This window comes from Bos indicus x Bos taurus, chromosome 23 (assembly GCF_003369695.1).
Source record: "Bos indicus x Bos taurus breed Angus x Brahman F1 hybrid chromosome 23, Bos_hybrid_MaternalHap_v2.0, whole genome shotgun sequence".
NCBI lineage: Eukaryota > Metazoa > Chordata > Mammalia > Artiodactyla > Bovidae > Bos > Bos indicus x Bos taurus.
Genome location: NC_040098.1, coordinates 16855582 through 16881642, shown reverse-complemented (window position 1 = coordinate 16881642; position 26061 = coordinate 16855582). Strand labels below are relative to the sequence as shown.

At 50.7% G+C, this 26061-nt stretch overlaps 1 protein-coding gene across 2 annotated transcripts in view; it reads left to right on the top strand.

The window, feature by feature from the left end:
• The first annotated feature begins 1113 nt into the window (after window positions 1–1113).
• CCND3 (cyclin D3) overlaps window positions 1114–26061 on the top strand; it is a 94595-nt gene continuing 69647 nt past the window's right edge. For both annotated transcript variants that reach the window (XM_027525353.1, XM_027525352.1), the window contains exon 1: window positions 1114–1301. The gene's annotated coding sequence lies outside the window, so the exon portion shown is untranslated. The remainder of the gene's footprint in view (window positions 1302–26061) is intronic.

The following is a 26061-nucleotide window of genomic DNA, read 5'->3' as shown; positions in this document are numbered from 1 at the left end:
CTTGCGAGGTCCGCAAGGTGACCTCCCCCACCCCCACCCCCACCCCGGCTCACGTGACCTTTTGTGAGCGGTGGGTTCAGTGAGACCCGGAAGTTTGCCCCGGAAAATGAGCCCAAGGTTTCACACCTGTTTTTAAATGAAATCGCTTTTTCATGAAAAGCACATCTCTGGGACGCCCCGAACTTTCCTGGATGGTTGTGTGGGATCCCGCTGGGTCCCCATGATTTGCAGTCTAGGAGAGGGGCCTGGAAATCTGTATTCTTAAGTATCCAGGTGATTCTCCTGAGAGGGAAATCTGAAGGGAAACCCTGTTTTGTGCTGGGGTCCCAGGAGCCCCATTTGGAACTAGAGCTTCACAGCCATCCAGTTCCGGTGTTCCGGTGCATCACGCTGCCCTCTCGCCCTTTGTGAATCTGCAGGTGTTTGCGGGTGAGCCTGAAGGCGCTGCTGGCTGGAGGCTGTCGCTGGCCCGTCTCCCTCCCAGGCCGTTGCGTCCACGCGGTGCCTGTGGTTATCTGTGGTTCGCTCGCGGGTCAGCCTCCTCAGGATGGGGGGGAGGGTCTTCCGTGCACCCCTGTTTGCGAGTGTCTGGCAGGACGCAGAGGTTGGATTTGAACCCCAGAACTCGCCAGCTCTGGGTCTTCGGATACATTGCCTGACTTCACTGTGCCTCAGTTTCCTCTCTTGTAAAACTAGTATGGAATGAGATGGATGGGGGTTGGGGGTGAGCTAATACAGACGAAGGGTCTATGACTGTGCAGGCGTAGAGTAAGAGGTCAAGAAACAACGCCTAATGTTGTTTATTTCCTGCGTGGCGAACGGATGAGTGGAAAATGCTCAGAGGCCGATGTCTGGAAACCTGCGCCGCGCCTGCCCGCCGGGAGCACCTGTGCCTGGGGGGCACCCCCATCACCCCCTCACCTGGGGCGCGTGGGACGCGTGGGGCGGGGTCTGAGGGTCAGGGTCGCGGCGCCTGGCGAGCCGCCGGGAGGAGTCGGGGCCCAAACCTTCGCAGAGCGGAGCACCCAGCCCCTTTGTCTCCCCCGCCCCCTCTTCCCCACTTCCTGCCCAGCTTTAAACTCGGGATTGGCGGCTAGGCGCCGACTTTGTAAACACGCCGCGTCTGCGGCGGCGGAGGCTGGTTCTGTTTGGGCGCCTGGGGGAGGGGTGCACGCCCCTCCCCAAGGCTGGAGGTGGCGACCCCCCCCCACACACACACCTCCCCAGACAGAAGCCAGAGGCGGCGGGAGAGAGTGTGTGCGGCCACGGTCGATGCTCCGGGGGGCTCACCTGCCGAGAAGGTAGGCTTGAGGGCTGGAGAAACCGAGATAGATGGGTGTCAGCGACACCCCGCTTTCCTGGAACCTCCAAGCTGAGACTGGCGGGGGATCGGGGATGGGGGGCGGTGGTTAAAGAGGTCACCGTGTCTCATCACCTCCCGTTGTCTCTCAAAGCTCAACTCACTTTCTATCTGAGTTGCACGTGGCTGAAGGGCAGAGAAGCCCCTCCAAATCTCTCCGCTTTTTCTGTGTCCGCACAGTCCCCCTCCAAGCTGAACTGGAAGCCCAGTGAGGTCACTGGGCTGTCTGTTGTCGTTCTGCATACCTCAGATATGGGCTGGGAGACGGAGGGAGGGCAGAACTAGGGTGGGCAGGGAGCCTTGGGGTCCTCCTGCCAGCCAGGGCCGGGGGAGCAGGCTGGAGGACAGGACCGGAAAGAGGGGTCTCGCAGTGGTGGTCTCTCTGGTGTCTGATGGGTAGATGGCATCTATCCACAAGTGATGGCTCTAGCCTCTTCTGTGTCTTTTACTGTGTCAACAAGAGGAATAACTGAAGAGATTGGTTGCTGTTACTGAGGGAGCCTTACTGTATTCATCGGCAAACATTGAGCACCTACTGTGTGTCTGGGATTTGGCTGGGATGCTGAGGGCACAGTGGTGTTATTCATCCACCGTGATCTCGCCTGAGTCATAGAACAACAGAGACAAGCTGCCAAGTTGGGGTGGCTGGGAAGGCTTCAGAGAGAAGAGGACATTTAAGTTGGGTTCTCAATGATGGAAAGTCAGCAGGCAGAAAAGTTGTAGGGTCTTCGTGGGCAACTTACTCATTCTACAGAGCTGGACTGAACCCTGCTGAGGTGGTGGGCATTGGGAAATGGGGACACAGAAACAGCTGCTGCTGCTCTCTTTAACCCTGCTGTCTAGACACGAAGAAGAGACAGGAATGAACAGGATGGATTCTGGGAAAGGCGTGTGTCTGGGTTGGTTCCCAGGACCCCAGAAATTCCCAAGTAGGTGCAGCAGGGAGAGTCCACCCCAGGGGTGATATAACAGTCCACACAATGCTGGGGTACCCACCCCCCACCCCTGGATGCTAAGACTGTTTCCTGTAACAAATCTAAGCCCCCAGCTCAGTTCTCCTTGGCACTAGACGTGAGTGAAAAGAAGTGGATCTGCCATTGTTTTCCTGCTGCTGCTTCTGCATTTTCAATTCCCAGGCTCACTTGAGAGATGGCTGACACAACAATTTATGAATTCATTCAGCTGTCTGCTGAGACCCCACTATCTGCACAGGCTAAATAGTGGGGACATAATGGCAAACAAGTCAGAGCTTCTACTCCCCTGGAATTCAGGATCGAAAGCATCTCTGAGGATTCCACCAAGATCCCAGTCTCTGCCCAGTCTTTGAGACCATGACCTCCGCGGTCCCAAGTGCCTTCTCTTTCCCATTTCCTTCCCTCAAGGGTTCAGAATACTAGCTAAGGCTTATATAGCACCGTCAGGTACTCTTCCAGATGTTTTAGGTGTAATGTCTCCTTTAATCCTCCCAACAGTCCTGTGAGGTGAACACTAGTATTATCTCCATCTTTGTTGTTTACTCGCTAAGTCATATTCAACTTTTTTGCGGCCCCATGGACTGTAGCCCGCCAGCCGCCTCTGTCCATGGGATATCCCATCTTACAGATGAGGAAATTCGGGCCTGGGGGAGATAATTTTCCAGAGGACAGGGTTGGGATTTAAACCCAGGTTACTTGACTTGGGAGGCCCTGTTCTTAACCACTGGGCTAGCCCACCTCCTTGACTGACCACATGGAATGCACCCTTAAGCCAGGGGCTTAGGAATTTCCCAAAGGGAGTCTGTGGTCTTGTATCTCAAATGATGCAGAGAAGAGCAACTTGTTAGCTGAGTGGGTGCAGGCGCTATTTACAGGGAGCCCCAGCAGGCCTGGATCAGAGTTGTGGGGACTATACAGAGCTTGTATCCCTTCCTAATGACCGTGTGCGTGTGTGTGTGTGTTCTCCTGAGTAAGCCTCACTCACAAAGAGGAATAAACCAAGGTTTGATGCAGGAAAGATGCATGGAGGTGATGTGCCAGAATCTAGGGAGATGGGAAACCAAGACACTTCTTTTGTTGGGAATCTTTAAGAAGAGCAGAAACCGTTCTGGACCCCCAACTTGGTAGCTTAGTCAGGAAGATGATCAGGGAGTGACCTTAAGCAATTTAAGATATGCACCTTTCTTCCTCATAGCTGCTGGATCCCAGAGGGCATCCCCAAAACTGCATCTGCACATCTGAGATGCGTCCCTCTAGGCGGACTGGGACTTACCCATGGTGCCAGCCAGGCCACAGGGCAGAGGCTCCATGGATTCCTGCTGTTTTTCCATTATCTTTCTGGAACTAGATTTCTCACAGGAGGCCTCTAAACAGATCTAGGGAGGCTCAGAGGCTGTCCCTCTCTGCCTGTAGTCAGACTAGGAGGGGGAGTGGGGGGGGATGGGTATTGATGCTGGGAGTTGAGGGTAGAGGGTGGTCACACAGGTAAGCAGGATGTGAAGATCAGAACTGTGTGGACCTCCAGGCAGCTCCACTGCACACACACCCCCTCCTCCTCCTGTAGGGTGGGGTGTGATGGAAGCCTTGGCATGCCCCAGCCCACTGCCCCAGGCGCCGTTCTTTTGCTTGAGAACAGGTTGTACTCTTGAAACCACAAGAGGAAGTTTAGGGAGGGCTGGGGGTGAAGAAAGTTCTGGGGCCCCTGCCAAGTTTCCCTTTCTCTGCTGTGCGGAGGTGTGTTTGTTTTGGTGTGTTTCTCTTGCCCTCAAAGACATTTAAATTTTAAACCCTCTGAGTTTCAAAGAGCTGTCAGGGCCTGCTCCTGTACTCTGTGTGTGTGTGTGTGTGTGTAGGTGGGTAGGGTGACTGTGGAGGTGGTCAGAGACCCCCCTGGAAAGGGGATTGCAACACGGTACTCATTTGTTGGATTTTGTGCTGGGATTTGTGTTGTTTGGCTAGCTAACTCCACAAAGTCTTCTTTTCATCTCTGCCCTTTCAACTTACTCTTGCCCACAGCACTCACTACAGCCCCAAACACTAGAAAATGCGGTTATAGTGGCCACTTAGGAGCTGAATGATGTTGCCAGGAGCTGTTCTACATGCCTTATCTCATTTCACATTCACCATAATGCCAACTAGTAAATGCTTCTAGTCTCAATTTACAGATGAAGAAACTGAATTTCAGAAAGGCTTAGAAGCTTACCTGAGCTAGTAAGTGGCAGAACCCAGATTTGAACCCTGGTCTGATTTCAGAGCCTGTGCTCTAGATGTCTATTTAATCCTCAGATCAGAGCATCAACTTCCTGAACACAGACCCTGCACAGTAGGAAGTTGAGATCCCAAGGTTTCTTGTTGTTGTTGTTTGCTGAGCTGCGTGGCATGCAGAGATCTTAGTTCCCTGACAAGGAATTGAACCTGTCCCCCCTGCTGTGGAACTTGGGTGTCTTAACTGCTGGACCACCAGGGAAATCCCAATCCAAAAATGCTTTAAAATGGTTCCGCTAGTGTGGGGAGGGAGGTGGCCTGCATATAGAGTTGGAAGAGGGATTCTCTGGAAGTTAATATTAAAAAGGATGGAATTCCCTGGGGGTCCAGAGGTTAGGACCCTGCGCTCTCACTGCCAAGGGCCCAGATTCAATCCCTGGTCCAAGGAACAACTAAGATCTCACAGGACTCTGTAAGGCCAAAAAGAGAAAAGACAACCATATAACTGAGGGAAAGGGAAGGAAGATTAAGTGGGTGCTAAACAACTCTGAAAGTTTGAGGCAAATGGGGAGAAGATTTAGGAGGGTTATTGTAGCTGTGTTCAGACATTTGAAAGGCTGCCTTTGGAAGCCCCCAGGTAGGGGACTGGTAGAGGCAGATTTCCACAAAGCCTAAACACTTATTAACAAATAACTGCCTAATCTTCTTTATGCAGAAGTGAGTTCCTCATCTAGGGGTGTCTAGAGCACATGCTCAGGTGAGGCTTCTGCCAGGGGAAGCCCTCAAACTCCCTCTAAGCCTCTAAGCCTCCCATGCGATTATTGACTGGCTTACCTCCCCAGGACTTTCCTGATAGTCAGCTGGTAAAGAATCCGCCTGCAATGCAGGAGACCCCGGCTCAATTCCTGGATCGGGAAGTCCCCTGGAGAAGGGATAGGCTACCCACTCCAGTATTCTTGGGCTTCCCTGGTGGCTCAGATGGTGAAGAATCCGCCTGCAATGCGGGAGACCTAGGTTCGATCCCTGGGTTGGGAAGATACCCTGGGGGAGGGAATGGCTTCCTACTCCAGTATTCTTGCCTTGCGAATCCCATGGACAGAGGAGCCTGGCGGGCTACAGTCCATGGGGTCGCAGAGAGTCCAACACGACTGAGACTTGCACTTCACTTACCTCCCCATGTGTCCACCAGGTGGCGATGTTGCCCAGCGCGTGGCTCCAAGGCTGCTGGATGGGCTGAAGAGCGCCACTTGGTCCTCCAGCTACCAGCTTGGTTTCCTGGGGCCTTTCCCCGACCCCATCCCCAGCTGTGAACACACCAGGGCTCAGAGAGCCACTCTTGACCCAGCACCGTCCCCATGAAATGTGCTCGCAGGTCTCCTCGTGGCTCGGGTCAGAACGTGCAGGCCTGGGCCCCTGGGATAGGCTCCTTTCCCGGCTAGGGCAGGCTCCCTTCCCAGGTCCGGGATGCCCTCCCTCCCCTCCTGCTCTTTCCTCTCCCTGGTCTTCCTTTGTCCTGAAGATAGAAGGACCCGCGTTAGGAGCCGAGGGAAAGTCCAGCAGCCCTGTGAGCGTGGCCTTTCATAGCCTTCAAGGCCATGACACCCGCAACATGTCATCTTTTTTTAAGGTCCTCCAAAACCGCATCTCTCATAAACTATTTGTCCTCAGCAACCTGCCCAGTTCTCCCACCGTGCTTAGAACCACCCTAGAACAGCCACTCCTAAGGAGAGCCAGCCGGGGCCCAGGCGTTGTCCCCAGGAAGGAGGGAGCGGCAAAGGGTTGCCTGGTGCCTCGTTTGTTGGCCCAGATCTGCGTTCTAGCCTCTCAGACCTTTAGAAATGCCCAGAACCGCTGGGGTTCCCCGACCCCTCAGGGCAGGCCGGGCTTACCATGTGCCAGGGCAGAGAGTGCAGTTACAAACCTTGGGGCCAGGGGGCGCCATGGAGGCCACGCCCAGAGAGAGGCTCCTTAATGGGCCTTTTGCAAGCACTCCCCACCCCTCACCCAGCATCCTGTGAGGCGGGAGGTCCACTGTATGGAAGGAGCAAGGCAAGGCACCGAGGGTTAAGCAGCAGGACAGTTTCGGAGCTGGAAGTCTGTCGTGGCCCTTTGCCTGTCTGATTTGTGCACGTGACCACCTAACCCGTGCATTCTCTAGTGGAGTGGCTCAGAGCCTGGACTCAAGACAGAAACCACCCTGGATTGAGTCCAAGCTTGGCCCCTTCTTGGCTGTGTGAAATTGTTTCCTTACCAGTCAAGTGGGCGTAACGGTAGCCCCTTCCTCACCGGGTCATTGTGTGGATTAATTGTCCTGACACTCCTGAGCACTTTATAATATCCAGATCGGATCTTTTTGTGTCCTCCTGGCAGCTTTGTGCGGAGAAGACGATGGCACCCCACTTCAGTACTCTTGCCTGGAAAATCCCATGGACGGAGGAGCCTGGTAGGCTGCAGTCCATGGGGTCTCTAAGAGTCAGACACGACTGAGCGACTTCACTTTCACTTTTCACTTTCCTGTATTGGAGAAGGAAATGGCAACCCACTCCAGTGTTCTTGCCTGGAGAATCCCAGGGATGGGGGAGCCCGGTGGGCTGCCATCTATGGGGTCGCACAGAGTCGGACACAACTGAAGCGACTTAGCAGCAGCAGCAGCAGCTTTGTGAGGGACATACTATCATGATGCCTTTTTTGTTCTTTTTGGCTGCACCGGGTATTTGCTGCTGCTCCTGGGTCTAGTTGTGGCGGGGGTAAGGGGGGCAGGTGGTGAGCTGGGGGCTACTCTAGTTGTGCACGAGCCTCTTGTGGTGGTTTCTCTTGTGGAGTGTGGGCTTTCGGGTGCCCAGACTTCAGTGTTTGTGGCATACAAGCTAAGTTGCCCTGTGGCCCGTGGAGTTTTCCCGGACCTGGGATGGACCCCTATCCCCTGCATTGGCAGGGGCATTCTTAACCACCAAGGAAGTCCCTTGTGATGCCTTTATGTAGACGAGGAAGCCGGGGCACAAAGTGGTTACACAGAGTTAAGGGGCCGACGCTTCCGGGCCCATGCTCTGCACCAGGCTTAGGAGATAATACGCTCACAGCCCTGCCAACTACCAAGCAGGTCATACACCCTTACATGTGACACTTCTGTCACCATCATATCATCCTCACGATCATGCCCCAGCCTGAGCTCCAGGGGCTGGGCGTGGGGGCCATCCAGCAACGAGAGGGCAGCCCTGGTATCTTTGCTCGCCATCCCACCAATGACTTCATCTCATCATCTTTTCTAGAATAAAAATCGGCCCACAGTTCTGGCCTGTGGTCAGACCGTTGGACAGAATACTTGAAATTGGGACTGTCCCAGAAACTCCCAGTTCTGGCCCCCGCACTGTCTGCTCCAGCTCGTCCTGCCTCCTGTTCTCTGTCGTCTTCCCTCCAGGCTGCACCTCCCAGCCCCTCCCCTGGGGGCCCCCGGGTTCTGGGAAAGGAAGCCAGGAGCAGGGCCTCCGACAGATGCAGAGCTTGGGCTCCAGCTGGGGGTGTTAGAGGCTGTGGGAGGAGGGAGGAAGGGCCAGGGGACGGGAGGATGGGGTACAGAGGGCACTCCCAGCCAGGCGGCATGTCCCCCAGAAGGCATCTCTCTGCTCTTCACAGACTCTTCTTCCTAAGCTCCTGTTTATTAAGCTGACTCTGCTGGGTGCTGAGGAAACAGCCTGGAATAAGACCCCAGGGAGGATTTACTCCTCTCTGGCAAGTGGATATCACAAGCTGTCTTTGGATTATGGAGGGAAGAGTGTTTTTTTCCTCCCCGCACATGGCCCCGGGGGTCAGGACTGCTTTTTGCTTTCCTTCCAGTCCTGTTCCCTTTTCTCTAAGCAGGATCTACTACAGAACCACAGACCGGGAGACTGTTCAGAGATGGAATCTATTTTCATCACAGTATGCGGGGATCTTAGGGTTACGCACTCTCAGATGTACTGGGTGGCTGAGCGTAGGCCAGAGTGTAGAACATTCAAATGGTTTCCAGTGTCTTTTTGTTTTCCGTCAGCTGGTACCTGCTGGTCTTAGGGGTGGCCACCATCTTTTCTTAGAATTCTGCCTCTAGGACCAAGCAGAGTTCTTCCTGTTGGGTCTCTTGGTCTCCAAGGAAACAAGAGTTTTTTCTGACCAGGGCCCAACCTCTTGGGCTCTAACTCAAAACTCTCTTTATAGCCACTGGACATGAGCTTGGTGCCTCCTGGGTGGTCCTCAGAAGTCTTGCGTGTCCCCTGCTTCACCTCACGTGCAGCTCCTAGAGTTGGGTGTTGTAGGAATCTATTGTGTGGATTTTCTCTGAACCTTCATTTCTTTGCAGACAGGTGGCAGCGAAGATGTTGGGATAATAGAGCACATGTTTGCACAATACTTCCATGTGCTGGGGACTGTGGGAAGTGCCTATGTGTAATATGTACCATGTGTAAATAAATTTCTAATGTGTTCTGGGTGTGTGTGTGCTGGTATCCAGCTCTTTGCAACCTCATGGACTGTAGCCCACCAGGCTCCTTTGTCCATGGGACCCTCCAGGCAAGAATACAGGAGTGGGCTGCCATTTCCTCCTCCAAGGGATCTTCCCAATCCAGGGATTGAACACACATCTCTTGCATCTCCTGCACTGGCAGGTGGATTCTTTACCACTATGCCACCTGGGAAGCTCATGGAAATTGATAGTAAATGTGGATATTTATTAACTTGTTTCTCATTTATTCCTTACAAGAATCCTCTGAGGTTTCCTTATTTTGCAGGTAGAGAAACTGAGGCACAGAGGTTAAATAACTTGCCCAAGGTCATACAGCCGGTCAGTGTTGAGAGCCCAGTGGCTGAAAGAACTCTGACTGGAGTCAGACTTCTTTTTATATTTTTTAGTTAAAAAAAAGGTTTAATAAGTTGATATTGGGTATAGCCAATTAAACATGTTGTGATGGTTTCAGGTGAGCGATGAAGGAACTCAGCCATACTGGAGTCGGACCTTCCATGCACACTGTGTGTGTATGTGTGTGTGTGTGAATGTGCACTTTGGAGGGCACTCCCACCAAGGAGTGTGAGTGGACCACAGGTTCCCTGTCGAGACATCCTGAACACAGCATTAGGATGGGGGAGAACAGGCAGGTAGATCCCTGAGCTGCCTCTGTATGTCCCAAAGCCTCCCCCAAACTTCGGTGCTCCTGGCTGGAGCTGCAGGCTTGTCCCCTAAGCCAAGCAAGATGGCAGGGAAGGAACCAGGAGGACCCCGCCCTGCCCCAGCAGGCAGGTCAGGTGTTGTAGCTACCCAGGAAGCAGGGGTGGGTGGTGGCGATGTGAGCTCTGCTAGGTGGGGCTGGGGCCCTGACCTTTCTGGGGAGCCCTGGATGAATCAGCCCAACCACAGCCGCCCTAACTGCAACATGGTGCAAACAAGCTTTTCTTCCAGCTCCTCCCCTCTCCCCCCATTTTCCTTTCTCTCCTTGGCAGGGGTGTGGCACCAGGGCAGTGGCTGCGGCACACCTCTGGAGTTGGTGGTGAAGCTGGGTCCTAGTGCTGGCCCTGCAACCTTCACCTTCCAGATACTCCAGCCCAGGATGGGCAGCAGCCCCAGCCCAGGGTGGCGGCCACGCACCCTGCCCAGAGGACAGGACTGCATCGATGCAGGACTCATGGCCCAGCCACCTGGCATGTCTCTCCAACAATATCTGTAATCCTCAGAGGGCTTATCCATTCCTCATTGACAGTAGAACCACATTTTATTTATTTTTATTGTTGATTTCATTATTGGTTGTCCTTGGTCTTCACTGTTGCGCAGGATTTTCTCCAGTTGTGGAGAGTGGGGGCTGCTCTCTCGTTGTGGTGGCTTCTCCTGTCATGGAGCGTGGGCTGTAGGGCACGGGTTTTTCAGTAGTTGTGGTGTGAGGGCTCAGTCTTCACATCCCCAGGATCTAGAGCTCAGACTCAAGAGCTGTGACGCATGGGCTTAGCTCCTCTGTGGCAGCATGTGGGATCTGCCTGACCCAGGGGTGGAACCCGTCTCCTGCATTTGGCAGGTGGATTCTTTTACTCCTGAGCCACCAGAGAAGCCCTGCTGCTGCTGCTGCTGCTGCTCCTGCTGCTGCTGCTAAGTCACGTCCGACTCTGTGCGACCCCATAGACGGCAGCCCACCAGGCTCCCCTGTCCCTGGGATTCTCCAGGCAAGAACACTGGAGTGGGTTGCCATTTCCTTCTCCAATGCATGAAAGGGAAAAGTGAAAGTGAAGTCGCTCAGTTGTGTCTGACTCTTGGCGACCCCATGGACTGCAGCCTTCCAGGCTCCTCCGTCCATGGGATTCTCCAGGCAAGACTACTGGAGTGGGGTAGAGAAGCCCTAGAGCCACGTTTTGTGCTGTGTTGGGTTCACAGTCAGTGTAAAAGCAAAACACATCGACGTTACTATTAAGGTCTCCTTAAACTGCTCATAAAACGCAGTGTGCACGGCTTGGACATCATCTAAGGATCTCCAGCATAGCTGTTTTCATGGAGACAGATGGCCGCGTCTTTGGTGGAACATTATGCTGAGTTTGGGGAAGGGCTCACATCATATGAAACCCATGTAAGTGGTTTTCTGAGGCTGTTGGGGACCTCCTCCAGTGGACAGTACTGAATTTGTGATAGTTCAGTGTGCATATTTAGGAATTCAGTATGCATTCACTTACGGACTCTTACTGGTTTCCTGGCTGGCAGGAAAGGTTGGAGTGACAGTGCTGTGGGAATCTGGAGGAAGGAATGGTTTCTTGTGGATGGATTTACCAGGAACGTCTCTGCATAGGTGCCATTTGAGAAAAATGAAAGAGGAGTGGACTTGATGGGAAGACATTCAGGAGCAGTTTTAAGTAATGGTTGTTTCTGTATCTTTTTCTTCTCTGAATATCTGAGTTTTTTTTTTCTAAGCTGAAAGCCTATGGCAATTATTAGGCTTATTTATTCTTTTTTTTTAATATATATACTTATTTACTTGGCTGCACCAAGTCTTAGTTGCGGCACACGGTATCTTTTTAAAAAAATTAATTTATTTTAATTGAAGACTAATTACAATATTGTGGTGTTTTTTGCCATGCATTGACATGAATCAGCCACGGGTGTACATGTGTCCCCCTGTCCAGAACCCCCCTCCCACCTCCCTCCCCATCCCATCCATCTGGGTTGTCCCAGCATACTGGCTTTGAGTGCCCTGTTTCATGTATCAGACTTGGACTGGCAATCTATTTCACATATGGTAATATACATGTTTCAATGTTCTCTCAAATAATCCCACCCTCACCTTCTCCCACAGAGTCTAAAAGTCTGTTCTTTTCATCTGTGTCTCTTTTGCTGTCTTGGATATAGGGTCATTGTTACCATCTTTCTGAACACACGAGATCTTTAGTTGAGGCAAGCGAACTCTTGGTAGCAGTGTGTGGGATCTAATTCCCTGACAAGGGATCGAACCTGTGGCCCCCTGCGTCTTAGCCACTGGACCACCAGGGAAGTCCCTACTCTGTTTGTTGTTGTTGTTTTTGACCCCCTTGCATGACTTATGGGATCTTAGTTCCCCAAGCAGGGGTGGAACTCATGCCCCCTGCTGTGGAAGTGCAGAGACCTCAACACTTGGACCCCCAGGGAAGTCCCCAGGCTTATTTATTCTTTATATTATTATTGATTCTAGTACAACTAATGACTGTTTCTATGAAAGTGAAAGTGAAGTCGCTCAGTTGTGTCCGACTCTTTGCAACCCCGTGGACTGTAACCCTCCAGGCTCCTCCGTACATGGGATTCTCCAGACAAGAATACTAGAGTGGGTTGCCATTTCCTTCTCCAGGGGGTCTTCCCTACCCAGGGATCGAACCCAGGTCTCCCGCATTGCAGGCAGACGCTTTAACCTCTGAGCCACCAGGGAAGCTTCCCACTCTAATACCCTTGCCTGGAAAATCCCATGGACGGAGGAGCCTGGTAGGCTGCAGTTCATGGGGTCGCAATGAGTCAGACAAGACTGAGCGACTGTTTCTATAGTCATTATTATTTCTGTAATAATAATTATTCTTCATATGTTGTTCAGTCGCTCAGTCATGTCTGATTCTTTGTGACCCCATGGACTGCAGCACACCAGGCTTCCCTGTCCTTCACCAGCTCCCAGAGCTTGCTCAAACTCATGTCCATTGAGTCAGTGATTCCTTTTTTTTTTTTTGAGTCAGTGATTCCATCCAACCATCTCATCCTCTGTCATCCCCTTCTCCTCCCACTTTCTATCTTTCCCAGCATCAGGGTCTTTTCTAATGAGTCGGCTCTTCAAATCAGGTGGCCAAAGTATTGGAGCTTCAGTTTCAGCATCAGTTTTTCCAATGAATATTCAGGGTTGATTTCCTTAGGATTGACTGGTTTGATCTCTTTGCAGTCCAAGGAACTCTCAAGAGTCTCCTCCAACACCACAGTTCAAAACCATCAATTCTTCGGTGCTCAGCTTTCTTTATAGTCCAACTTTCACATCCATACATGACTATTGGAAAAACCATAGCTTTGACTATATGGACCTTTGTTGGCAAAGTAATGTCTCTGCTATTACCACTACTTATTTTTTTAATGGTTTAAAAACTCCAGCAACAGACTGGGGCAGGGAGTTAAAAAACATGAGTAAGGGGGGAAGTCTGGGGCATTTCAGAGACCCCGTGTATGCTTTAACTGACTTGTTAGATCTCAGGCAGCAATTCTCGAGCTTTCTGATCTCAGGATCACTTTACACCCTTAAAAATGATTTAGAATCCCAAAGAGTTTTTGCTTTTCAAAGTGGTAGCTACCGACGTTTGACTTCTAATAAAAAGTGTTAAGTGCAAAATTTTAAAAATGTTTATTAATTCCTTTAAAGTAACAATAAAAATCATTGCATGTTAACATAGCATCATATTTTTAATAAGATAATAACTGTATTTTGCAAAACAAAAAAATGTGCAGTGTGGCCTTGTTTTACATTTTTCAAAAATCTCTTTAATGCCCGGCTTAATAGAAGACAGCTGGGTTCTCATATCTGCTCCTGCTTCAGTCTGTTTCAGTATGTTGTTTTGATTGATTTGTATGAAGAAGATCAGGCCTCACACAGTTATGTGGTTGGGAAGAGAGGACCCGGTGGACTGTGGATTAGTGGAAATGCAGCTAGAAAGAAACTTTGGAGCAGTGGTGGAGAAGCCAAATCAACACTGTTGGGTTGGAGAGTTTGGAGTCGTTTAGGAGATGATGGGAAGCCACTGAAGACTTAGGCTGTGCTGGGGTTTCGTTCCTGCTCACAGGCTTTCTGTAGTTGTGGCCAGTGGGAGCTTCTCTCCATTACGGTGCCTGGGCTTCTCATTGTGATGTCTGTCTTCTCTTGCTGTGGAGCACAGGCTCTGGGTACAAGGGCTCAGTAGTGGTGCATGGGCTTCGTTGCCCCATGGCGTGTGAAATCTTCTGGACCAGGGGCCAAACCCGTGTCCCCTGCATTGGCAGGCAGATTCATAACCCCTGGACCACCAGGAAAGTCCATCATTGAAAACTTGTGAGCAAAGAAGTGACGTGATCAGAATAGATTTCAGTAGGGCAGTAGGCAAGAGAGAGCCTACACAAAATAAAAAGGATTGAAACTAGGGTGATGCAGTAGGAACGGAAACAAGGGGGGTGATTTGGCAAAATATTTTGAAGTTAGTAGTTATTTGGTAGGAAGGTATGAAGAGTCACTGGCGCTGTGAAATCGCCATGATCTTCCCTGTTGGGTACCACGTGTACTTCAAAGATGAAGTATGTGGCCACGTGTTATCGTTTGCTGCTCTCTCGTCTTCTGTCCTTCTGGGATACAGTAGGTAGTCAGTAAATGAATAGAGGAGAGTTCAAGGACTAGACTACTGCGGGATATTTCAGCCTAGGTGGGTGGCAGAATATTGGTGCCATTAACAGACATTTAAAGACCAAGAGGAAAAGATGTCCATTATCATTAAGTATCATCAAGTAAAGGGTGGGTGGAGATGTCAAGCTATTAATAGAGATAAAATGGTGGGTGGACCTTGAAATATACTGTTCTCTTGGAAAGGAAGTACATTTTCCTAAGTACTAAAGATTTGGGGAGAAATAGATAATACATCTAGGAGAGATTACTCTTGATTATTCTTTATTCTCAAGTTATTCAAGTTCAATAAGGGCAATGTTTTTCAAAATTAGACATGTCTTCGTTTTAACCTATTTCTTATGCACACATACACACACATATATGTATACATAAAACAAACGAGTTTCATTAACTAGACAATACTTCCCTTTACTTAGCTTTTTTATTCTGCTGTTGTTTCATTTTTTAAAAACGTTGGTCAAGATTAGCTTCATGACTTCATGACCCAGTAAAGTGTCCTGACTTGCAATTTGAAAAGCAGTAAGTTGGCGAGGTATCAATATTTTCAAGGTTCTGTTAGCAACAGAAACAGATTGTCCAATATAAGGCAAAAGGAATTTATTGGAAGAAGGTTGGGAACCCATAGACTCATCAGAAAGGCTGGAAAACTAGTTTTGGAAATGAGCAGAAACTGACAAAGTGCCCAGGGGCTGAGCAGAAGGACCGACGGCATGGTTGGAATGGTCAGGCCAGATGCTCTGGTTTCCATGCTGCGAGTTGGCTCCTCGATTTGCACTAAGGGAGAGGTAACCTCCCAAAAGGAAGCAACAATGTTGTTGGAAAGGGGATCAGCAGCCAAAAAAGAACAGTCTGCAAAAGGTAACATGACTTAGACATATAAAAAGATACCTAACAGGGACTTCCCTTGTGGTCCAGTGATTAAGATTCCACTTCCACTGCAGGGCCTGAGGGTTTGATCCCTAGTCAGGGAACTAAGACCCTGCGTGGTGTGTGGTGTGGCCAAGAAAAAATAAGAGAGAGTGGTGCCCCTACATGATAGCAGTGGGTCTAAATGGGTGTGTTCTTGCCTGTTGATGACCTTGCCGTGTGATAAATTCTCCCTTCAGAAAGCATCTTGGCTAAAGGTGTCAAATCAAATGGCTCCAGAATATTCTGACCCTCTGCTTTGGTCATCCCACTTTTCCAGGCTCTGTCCTAAATGTAGGGAAAAATTTTGTCCGTGATGATAGGTATATAGTGATGCAAAACTGGAACAACTGAAACGTCTCCCAATAGAGTATGGTTAAGCAAGATATACTATATCTAGTACATGGAATATTGGGTAGTCATTAAAAATGTCAATTGCAAAAATCCATGATATCACAAAAATTACCTATGTTGTAATGTTAAGGAGAAAATTAGGATGTAAAAGTGTTCATACAATACATTTACTGGAGAAGGGAATGACAACCCACTCCAGAATTCTTGCTTGGAAAATTCCATGAGCAGAGGAACCTGGCGGGCTACAGGCTATGGGGTCTCAAAGTTAGCCAGACTGAGAGACTGAGCACATGAGCACAAACTGTGATCTAAAATAGTTGTTTCCTTTTGTATTCCTACCAGAAGAGCTTGGGGCTTCCAGTTATTCCATATCCTTAGCCAATATATTTAGTCTTTTTAAACTTTTGACCTTTTAAATAAATGTATAGCATTAAAAAAACATTGACAACTGTCTGTTGTACACACGTAGACATATACACACACATAGAGAAAAGACTGGAAGAAACTATACCAAAATGTTAACAGCAGTTGTTTGGGGGAAGCAGTAGAACTATGGGTGATTTCTTTTTTACTTTTTCCCCCTTTTTCTAAATGTTCCAGTTCTGTAATAACAAGAGAAATGCAAAACAAGTCATGAGTTGTGTTTCCATAAGCATATAGAAAATCAGTCATTGTTTTCACATCATCGCATTGGAGACATAAAGTGCCAAGTAAGAAGTTGGCATAACGGGGCTTCCCTTCCGGTCCAGTGGTTAAGAATCTGCCTGCTAGTACAGGGGACACGGGTTCGATCCCTGATCCCACGGGCCGCAGGGCAACTAAGCCCATGCGCCACAACTCTAGAGCCTGGGAGGTGGAACTCCTGAAGCCCGTGTGCCCTTGAGCCCACGCTCTGCAATGAGAAAAGCCACCGCAGTGAGAAGCATGTGCACCACAACTCGAGAAAGCCCGCCCCGCAACGAAGACTCAGCACAACCAAAAATTACTTTTTTAAAAAAGTTGGCACGATGCAACTTTCCCAGCAGTCCAGTGGTTAGGACTCCACTCATCCAATGCAGTAGGTGTGAATTCGATCCCGGGTCAGGGAACGAAGATTCCCCACTTGCTGGGTGGCACAGCCGAAAAAGGAAAAAATGTTTAAAAAAAAAAAAAAGTTGGCAGGAGTAGTAAGTGTGACAGCCGAGAGGACAGCCTGGTGTGGCTGGGAGGTGACAGCTGCCTTTGCTTCAAGTCCCCAGCTAAGCCAGCACTATCCGCCAGACCCTTCAAGTCCAAGGCCACCACCTATAAAGCTGAAATACCCTGGCAAACCCAGGGGGACAGCTCAGGTTGTCCTGGCAGTTGGGGTGTGCATCTTAACGTGAGATGACTCACTTTCAAGAGCCAGTTACCGATGGTCGGTCACAGAGTGGCTCTGAAGCATGGAGCGGGCATTTCTGGTTGTGGGGGGCGGGGCGGGGCGCTGCTCTCTCCTGTCCCTTTTAGCAGCTTGGAGCCGGGGAGGACTATGGCGGTGAGAGCAGGGTGCGGGGCTGTGTCCCACAGTATCTGCCTTCCGCAGCTCAGCAACAGGGAAGGAGGTGGAGTCTGGATTGAGCTCTGAGATAAGGAATAGGCTGCAGCTGACTGAGAAGATCAAAATAAACAGCTGCGCCCCCAGGAGAATGAACTCCACATTCCATTCTCTGGCCCCACCCCCGATTCCCACTTCGCTCTCTCCTTCCCCTCCACCACATGCACACTCAGCACCCCCATCAGCTAGAAGGGCCTCCCCTCAGCCTTGGCTTAGGTCCCTCAGAACCTTCCCACACTACCCCCCACCCCTTAACCAGAGGTTCCAGGGCCGCTCTCCAGCTGTCGGGAAGGGAGTGAGTGCTCCGGGCAGGTGGCCGGAGGCGGATGGAGAGGGGCCTCATTCAGGGCCGGACTCCACCTGCCAGACTGGGCCACCCTCAGACTCACATGGGGGCTACCCCAGGAAGGCCCGGGAACAGAAGAGGGTGGTGGTGATGGTGGTGGTGGCCAGTCTTGGGAAGCCAAGGGTGGCGTGGGGTGGCTGGGAGGAGGGGCGAGCAGGGGTCCTGATGGCCGGCTCTGCAAACATCTGGTCCTCGCTGTGGGTGGGCCCGGTCCAGCCCTCTGGGAGCTCACAGTCCAGTAAGGGGAGACAGCAGGTCCAAGGTGTACCTCTGAGGGGTTAGTGGCACTCCCTGTAGAGCCCAGAGGCAACCCCAGCCCTATGGAAGCCCTTCCAAGGCTCCCTGACTCCTGAGGGTTCAAGTCAGTACCCCAGACCACTTTCTAGACGTGCTAATCTGGGACTTAAAATCAAGGAGACATGGACTTCCCGGGTAGTCCAGTGGTTAAGAATCTGCCTTTTGAGGCAGGGGACACAGGTTCAAGCCCTGGTTGGGGAACTATGATCGCCCATGCCGCAGCTAAGCCCAAGCACAGGAACTACTGAGCCTGCCTGCTCTGGAGTCTGTGCCACACCCTGTACCTACTGAGCCCACACGACACAGCTAGAGTCTTGTGCCACAACGAAAGATCTCGACTGGGGGTGGGGGGAACACTTCCACCCACCCCAAAGCCTAGGGAGGGTGTGCATAGGGGTCTCACCACCCTCTCAGTCCCTAACTGCAGGCAACCTTGCAGAGTCCCACATCACTCTACTTAAATGACCCCCTTGAATTCCCCAATGCCCTCTAATGTCCCACATCTCCAGCAGATTGCTGGGCAACTCCCCCCCCCAAAACTGGGTCTAGTCCCCCCAGCCAGCAGATTCAATGTATGCATGCTGATACTAGCCAGGACCGACGACATAGTTTGCAGAGCCCCTTGTTCAAAAATTATTGAGAATTTCAAGATGGTGGCAACAGAGCATTGAACCAGGGGTGGAACCCTTCTGAGTGCAGGGCTCTGTGTGCCTGCCTGGATCACGCGCCTGTGAAGCCAGCCCTGGGGTCACTACCCTTCATCGAACACTCTCGGTGATGCCAGACCCAGTGTTGGGTGCTCACCACGCATGATCTCATTCCTTCCTCTCAGCGGCCCTTTTCTCCCTATTGTGCAGACGAGGAAATTGAAGGATTAGACAAGCCACATAACTTGCTGAGGTCATCAGCTCTTAAGGGCTAGAGCGGGGGGAAAGAACCCAGCCTGTCTGTCTACAGAGCCTGGGCTCTTAACCACCCAGGAGCCGCTGCAGCCCACAGGGCTGGGGTGGTTGCTGGGCAAGGCAGCTGCTTCCCGTCCCCTTCTTCTGTCCTGTCAGGGGCAGGAAGGAAGATGAGGCAACAAACAGCAGCTGACGGTGTGCCAACAGGGGCAGTGGCGGGGAGGGCAGCCAACCCAGACAGAAGTGCTGGGTGGAGACGGTGTGACATGGGCCCGGGGACCGTGTGAACTGGAGGTGGCTGATAGACACCACAGCTGTGCCCTCCACCCTCTCGCCCAGTGTGGGCATCGCTGAGCCTTTCCCCCACCTCTCCCCGATGGCACCTCCAGCTCTGCCTGTCTCTCTTCCTCTTTCCCTCCGTGGTCTCTGCTCCCCAGCTCTCTCCTTCGTGCCCTTTCCAGCCAGCCTTCACTGGGGGTTGTGGGGGGAGCCTCACTCAGGACTCTCCTCCAGCTCTGTCCTCAGTATCTCCATAGCAGTAACAGCCACGGTTTAGTGAGCACCTACTATGTGCCAGTTGCACTGCTAGGCACTTAATTTTTTTATTTTCATTAAACAAAAACATTATTTATTTTGGCTGCACTGGGTCTTAGTTGTGGCTCTTGGGATCTCTACTGGGGCATGTGGACTTCTTAGTTGGGGCAGGTGGAATCTAGTTCCCCGACTAGGGGTCAAACCCGGGCCCTCTCCATTTCGAGCTCGGAGTCTTAACCACTGGCTGGACCAGCAAGGAAGTCCTCTAGGCATTTTATAAATAGATAAACTTGAATTCTCTCCGCCAACCTATAAACGAGGGTTATCATCCACATTTTATAAAGGAAGAAATCGAGGCTCAGAGGGGCTCAGAGATTTGTCCAGCGCTACATAGGCGTTCTGCCCTTCCTCACTGCCTATCCCACAGGGCCGGGTTGGCCTGATAAGGTGAGGTGGTCCCGGAGCATGGAGGAGACTTTTCTCAGCAAGGAGAGAGTTTGAGAAATGGTCAGTTTGAGGGAGGAGTGGATTATGTATTGTGAGTGAGGGAGACGGTCACTGCCTTTGCGTTGGCTGCAGTGGCGTGGCGAGGATTCGACTCCACTGCCTACCTGGAGGGCCCTCTCTGACACTCGGGAAAGCAGACTTGATGGCATGAGGTGATGGGGAGCTGAAGGGCTGAGGACGCAGATGCAGAGGAAGGTCCCTCTCACACATTTTACCCATTGGCACCAGAGAATGGGCTGAGACAGGCACTGGGAGAGGTTCGATTGCTAGAACGCACACGTGTGTGCTAAGTCGCTGCAGTCATGTCACTCTTTGTGACCCCGTGGACTGTAGCCCTCCAGGCTTTTCTGTCCATGGGATTCTCCAGGCAAGAATACTGGAGTGGGTTGCCATGCCTTCCTGCAGGGGACCTTCCTGATCCAGGGATCGAACCTGCATCTCTTGTGTCTCCTGCATTGGCAACCAATTCTTTACCATTAGCCCCACCTGGCAAGCCCAGACTGCTGGAATAAGAGACCCCCAAATCAGGCATCTGAACAAAATGGAAATTTCTCGCATACAAGTCCGGGTAGGCAATTGGACCCCTTGACAGTGTTGGGGACCCACACTTCTCCCAGGCTGTTGTTTGTCCAGGCCCTCGGATGTTGAAGATAGCACACCACCCCATCCCCTGGGTCCATGACCCAGCCAGTGGGAAGGGGGAGGAGGGTAGGAGGGGGCACAACTCTTCCTTTTCAGGATATGACTCCAAATTGCCAGATCCCTTATCCCATTAGCCAAAAGTTGGTCACCCACCATATTGAGCTACAGAGGGTCTTGGGGATCATACTGAGCAGAGCTTCTAGTATGAAAGGTGTAAGAAGGGGAAAGGATGCTGTGGGGTAGTTAGGAAGCTTCGTCCCAGGATCTTGACAGGCAGGGACCAGGAGAGCCTGTGTCACGTACGTGAGGATGGCTTTTCTACGTGGAACCTCTGAGCAAAGGGTTCCCAGATGGACTTCTCTCTGGGGGAGGCCTAGGGCAGCGCGGCCAGCTATTGCCCTCTCCCCTGGATACCTCATTTCTGATCACAGGTGGAGGATTTGACTCCACGTGCTTTGACCAGAGCCCTGGTCTCAGGAGCACCATAGGATAGGGGAAGGAGGCTCAGTGAAGGGCACCACTCTTGCCCCTTTGGGAGGCTCTGCTGTCCTCAGATGGAGTAGGCAAGCGTCACGTCCCCTCACCTTAGTGAGCAGGTGGAATCATCTCAGCATCAGGAGATGGAGAGTCCCGGGGCTCTCAGGGCCAAGTCTCAGTCTCAGAGACAAAGTACATGGAGTTGAGGCAGGAGGTCCAGCTTTGTCCAAAGGAGGGGAATGGTTCTCTTCCTCTGCAGTTGTGAATTTCTGGATGCAGTCTTCTGGACCCATTGTTCGTTTGATAATCCATTCATTTGTTCATTCATTCGTTCGTTCATCATTATCTGTGTATTGAGCGCCTACTGCGCAGATGCTGTGTTCATTTCACGTGAAAGAGAAAAGAGCATGACAGGCACAGCCCCTAACCTCATGGATCTTACAAGCCCTCAGTGTCCCCTTGCTGCCTCCCCACGGAGGACAGACCAAGCCATCGCAGTTCTGAGCGTGGCTCTTGTGGCTCAGAGCGTGAAAGGCCCACAGGTAGCCCCTGAAAGCACGTGGCAGGTCTCACCTGGGTGCTGTCCTGGGGCGGCCGGGTGGGGCTGGGTGGGGGTGCGTGGGGGGAGGAGCAGGCATTGGAGTGGGTGTTTCACTTCCCCCTCACTTACTAGGCGTGGAATCTGCTTTTTCTCAGTTGGTGACTTCTCTTCTGCTCCGGGGGGGACACGTCCCCTCCCAGCCCCTCCTCCAGCACCCTGGTCTGAGTGGGATCCTTCCTCCCATTACCTGTGACCCCAGGAAAGAGCAGAGTGTGGGGGGTGGAAATCTGTGTGGGGACACTTCCTCTGTGGGCCCTTTGCTTTCTGAGCTCCTCTCTGGGCCCCTCTTGCCCTGCAGTCCTCCTAGCTAGTCCAGGAAGAGAGGCTGTACACCCCGGCCTCCACAGAGGGCTCACTGGCTTCCTGCTTCCTCCGAGTGCCAGACCCACACCCAGACCTGCCGTCCGCCTTCTCATGTTGGCGTCTCTCACTTTATTCCTTGAGGCACAGCCTTGCTCTGGACCCTGAGTGGCCTCTCATGCCTGAACGAAGCTTAGCTCACGCACACCCCAGCCTTCTTGTAGTTAGCCGTGTAACCATGCATGGGAGCCATTTTTAAACAGTGAAATCAACAAAAAGGCTAAAAAGGCTGGAAAGGTGGCACTGAGTAGTCTGAAAAGGACACTTGTTTACTGCACGAGAGATGCAGCAAGGAGGCAGAACGTCGCCCTGTTCAGCCTCAGCTGAGAACACGCGCATCAGGTGACTCGAATTTTTCACACCTCTGTGAGTGTCTTCGAATAACCACAAAAGCAGCAGGAGCATTGAGAGAGAGTGGGCAGATTCACAAATGGAGAATCCGTGAATATAGAGGATGACTGTACCTCCACGGGGGTTGGTAGATACCTGATGCCCTCTGCCCCAGGCCTCCCCGCAGCATTCAGCATCTAAGGATGGGCTGCCTTGCCCAGCATGGCCCTCCGTCACCCATACTGCACACTGCTGCCTCTCTTGGGTGGGTGGGTGAATTTCGCTGGCCTGGCCTGCACTGGAGGAGGGGTGAAGAAGCCCTGCTCTGCCACCCTTCCCCCTTCCCCTACTTTCTCACTGCACATGAGGCCTCCCTAGTGAACCAGACCCACACGTGCATAAAAGGAGGTGGGGTGACACGAGCAGGCAGCCACCTGTGACTTCTCCAAGCCGAGTGTTGCACCAACACCTGGGGAAGACCCCCTGGCGGTTTGGGGGAGCCTGTTTTGACCCGATCTTTATTTACCCCTCACAAAGGAAGTAAATAAATAGCTCTTTGTGTGTCTGTGTGGATGTGCGCGTGCCAGACTGTGTGTGTGCCTCCTGCACACCGTTAAAAACCATGGCCTGGCCCCAGAGGAAGTGGTAACAGAACAATTGTTTATTTTCCATTTACCCTCCTATCCCTCCCCACCTCCACCCTTTTAATGTGCGCCCAGAGGCATTCTTTGCCAGTCCAGGATCCAATCATTTGTTCATCCATTTCTTTTTTTTTTTAAGACCTTATGCTTTATTTGTTTATTTTTTTAAAATATTTATTTATTTGGCTGCGCCAGTCTTAGTTGCGGCACTGGGGATCTTCAGTCTTCGTTGTGGAATGCAAGAATGCAGGAATGCAGATCGCATGTGACATGCAAACTCTTAGTTCTGACATGTGGGGTCTAGTTTTCCGACCGGGTATCAAACCTGGCCCCCTGCATTGGAGCATGGGAGTCTTAGGCCCTGGACAACCAGGGACGTCCCTGTTCATCCATTGCTTCATTCACTTGTCCTGGTGTGCTCTGAAGCAGCATAGTGTCAGATGCTGGCGAATGTAAAAGACAGATATATAGAATGTATAGAAGAAGGTGGGATGGGGAAAGGGCGTTTTGGCCTGGGGGTGTGACTTTCTTCCTTTAAGGACACACACTGCACTTGGGAAGCAAGTGTTGCGGTATTTCCCACTGCATCTCTTCTCTGCTCCTGTGGCTGCCTGCCCACCCCAGGCCTCCGTGAGCACTTGCCTGGATTACTGTGTGTTTCCATAGCATTGCTGCTCGAAGACCATCAGAGACTTCCTTCTCTGGGCCTGTGAAGTTAAATTCAACTTGTCATGGTGCTCTGGGTCTCCTTGCATCTGGGCTCAACCCACCTATCCAGCCCTTTTACCCACAGTCAACCTCCATCACCTTATTCCTGGGCTTCTTAGGTAGCTCAGCTGGTAAAGAATCTGCCTGCAATGCAGGAGACCCCCGGTTCAATTCCTTGGTTGGGAAGTTCTCCTGGAGAAGGGATAGACTACCCACTCCAGTATTCTTGGTCTTCCCTGGTGGCTCAGATGGTAAAGAATCCTCCTGCAATGCAGGAGACCTGGGTTTCAATCCCTGAGTTGGGAAGATCCCTAGGAAGAGGGCATGGCAACCCACTCCAGTATTCTTGCATGGAGAATCCCCAAGGACAGAGGAGCCTGGCAGGGTACAGTCCATGGGGGTCACAAAGAGTCACACATGACTGAGTGACTCAGCACAGCACACCTTATTTCTGCCCAACAGGCATACTGAGACATCCTGGGGAGTCCCTGCTCCCATCCCTTGTCTCACACTTGCCCCCCTTCTTGGGATGCACCTTGTTCTCTCATCCACTCCCATCTGTCCAAACTTGGCTGTTCTTCACGTCCTGGTTTAAATCTACCTGGCTGCTCTCCTGACACGTCCCACCTTTTGGATAGCATATCCTCTTGTACGTTGGGTGTGGGTGCAACTCCTTGTCCTTACTAGACAGTGAATTCCTTGAGAACAGGGTCTGTGTTTTAGTTAGCTTCCACCTTTTTTTTTTTTTTTTTTTACTGCACCGCACAGCATGCAGAATCTTAGTTCCCTGACCAAGGATTGAACCTGCACTCTCTGCATCGGCAGAGCTTTAACCACCGGACTGCCAGGGACCCTTCTTTCATTCATTCATTTAGCCCATATGAAGGGTGACTGTGCGTGATGACTCCTGTCCTTGTTTCTCTAATGTACCCATCACTGTATATGATATCCTCTTGATCAATGCTGGTCCGACAGATGATGCTGCAAGTACGAAGTCTCGGGGTGCAAGTCTCTATGCTGTGGGCATTCTGAGGTGAGGGAGAGCAGGGAAGGCGGGATTGAGGGGAGGGCTTCCGGGAGAGCTGAGCAGTCTCTGGAGTGGACAGGTGGAGTCTGGAGGGTTGGGACATGGAGACAAGGGCAGGGCAGGAGCCCTGAGCATCCTGACCCGAGCCCAGGATTCTTGCTCCCGGCTCTCATGACCATGCCGGTGTCCAGATCTGGGTAGGGCGCTGAGGAAGGAGGCTTGAACCGTGCACATCTGTGGACAGAGACCTTCTGAAGGCCTGATCCGTATGGTGAAGCAAGGGAGGACAGAGAGATAGCCATGGATCTCTTGCATGTTGGGTCAGATTTAGGCACAGAGGAGGGCTTGGGAAAGTCGTGCATTCATTCATTCAGCCTTTATTTTTAAGGTTTAAAAAATTATAAAATGAATACTTGCTCAGTATAGGAAATTTGGACAATACACAAAAATAGGAAAAAGCTAGAAAAATCGTGTTACCACCCAAAGACAGCCTTAGTTTACATTTTGTAAGCCTTCTCTCTTTATTATTTAAATAATTACCCTGCAATTATTTAAGCAGTTATTTAAGTAATTGTTAATTTTGTACTTAATTTTTAAGGAAAAATTCATTAACTTGAATAGTAAGAAATGTAATTGTGAAAGTAAAACTTTATAAGCACCTTCATTTTAAAAACACTTTATAGACAGGAAGAAAATAAAGGTGCCCCACCCTCCAACTTTCATCCCCTGGGGAAAACCAGTGTAAAGGGCTAGTATGTGTCCTTCTGAACATTTTTTTCTGTGTATATACACTCAGTTTTATTTTTTCAAAATAAGATTATAGGATACTGTTCATATGCACTTATTTTTCTTTTTACAAAGTTAAGATCATTTTGCACTCAATGTTGCATATCCTTTTTTCATAAAAAACCATTTTTTATGCCACATCAATTTAAATAAGTATCTGACATTATACAAAATTAATCCATATTGTTAATGCATTACATATGATACAGTTTTAGGTTGTAATTTACAACACTGAAAATATGGAATAATTTGCTTGAAAACACAGAAATATCTACTTTGTACTTTTCAGAACATGATTGAAATAGCCCATTGATTAATCAAAATGAATTTATTTTTGTTTCTGTTTTTTTTTTTTTTTTTTTTTTTGACTGTGCCACTAGGCTTGTGGGATCTTAGTTCCCCCACTGGGATCAAACCCATGCTCCCTTCAGTGGAAGCTTGGAGTCTTAACCTCTGTACCACTAGGGAAGTCCTGATTTTTTTTTTAGGTAAGAAGTAAATTTATTTAGAGAGAAACACACTCCAGAGAGTGTGGGCCATCTCAGAAGGCAAGAGGCCCATACCATTTTAAGAAACAGCTTTTTCTATGTGAACATGCAGATTTTTGAATACGTGTGTAACTGTCCACCCATATTTTATTCAGAATTCTCACAGACATTTCC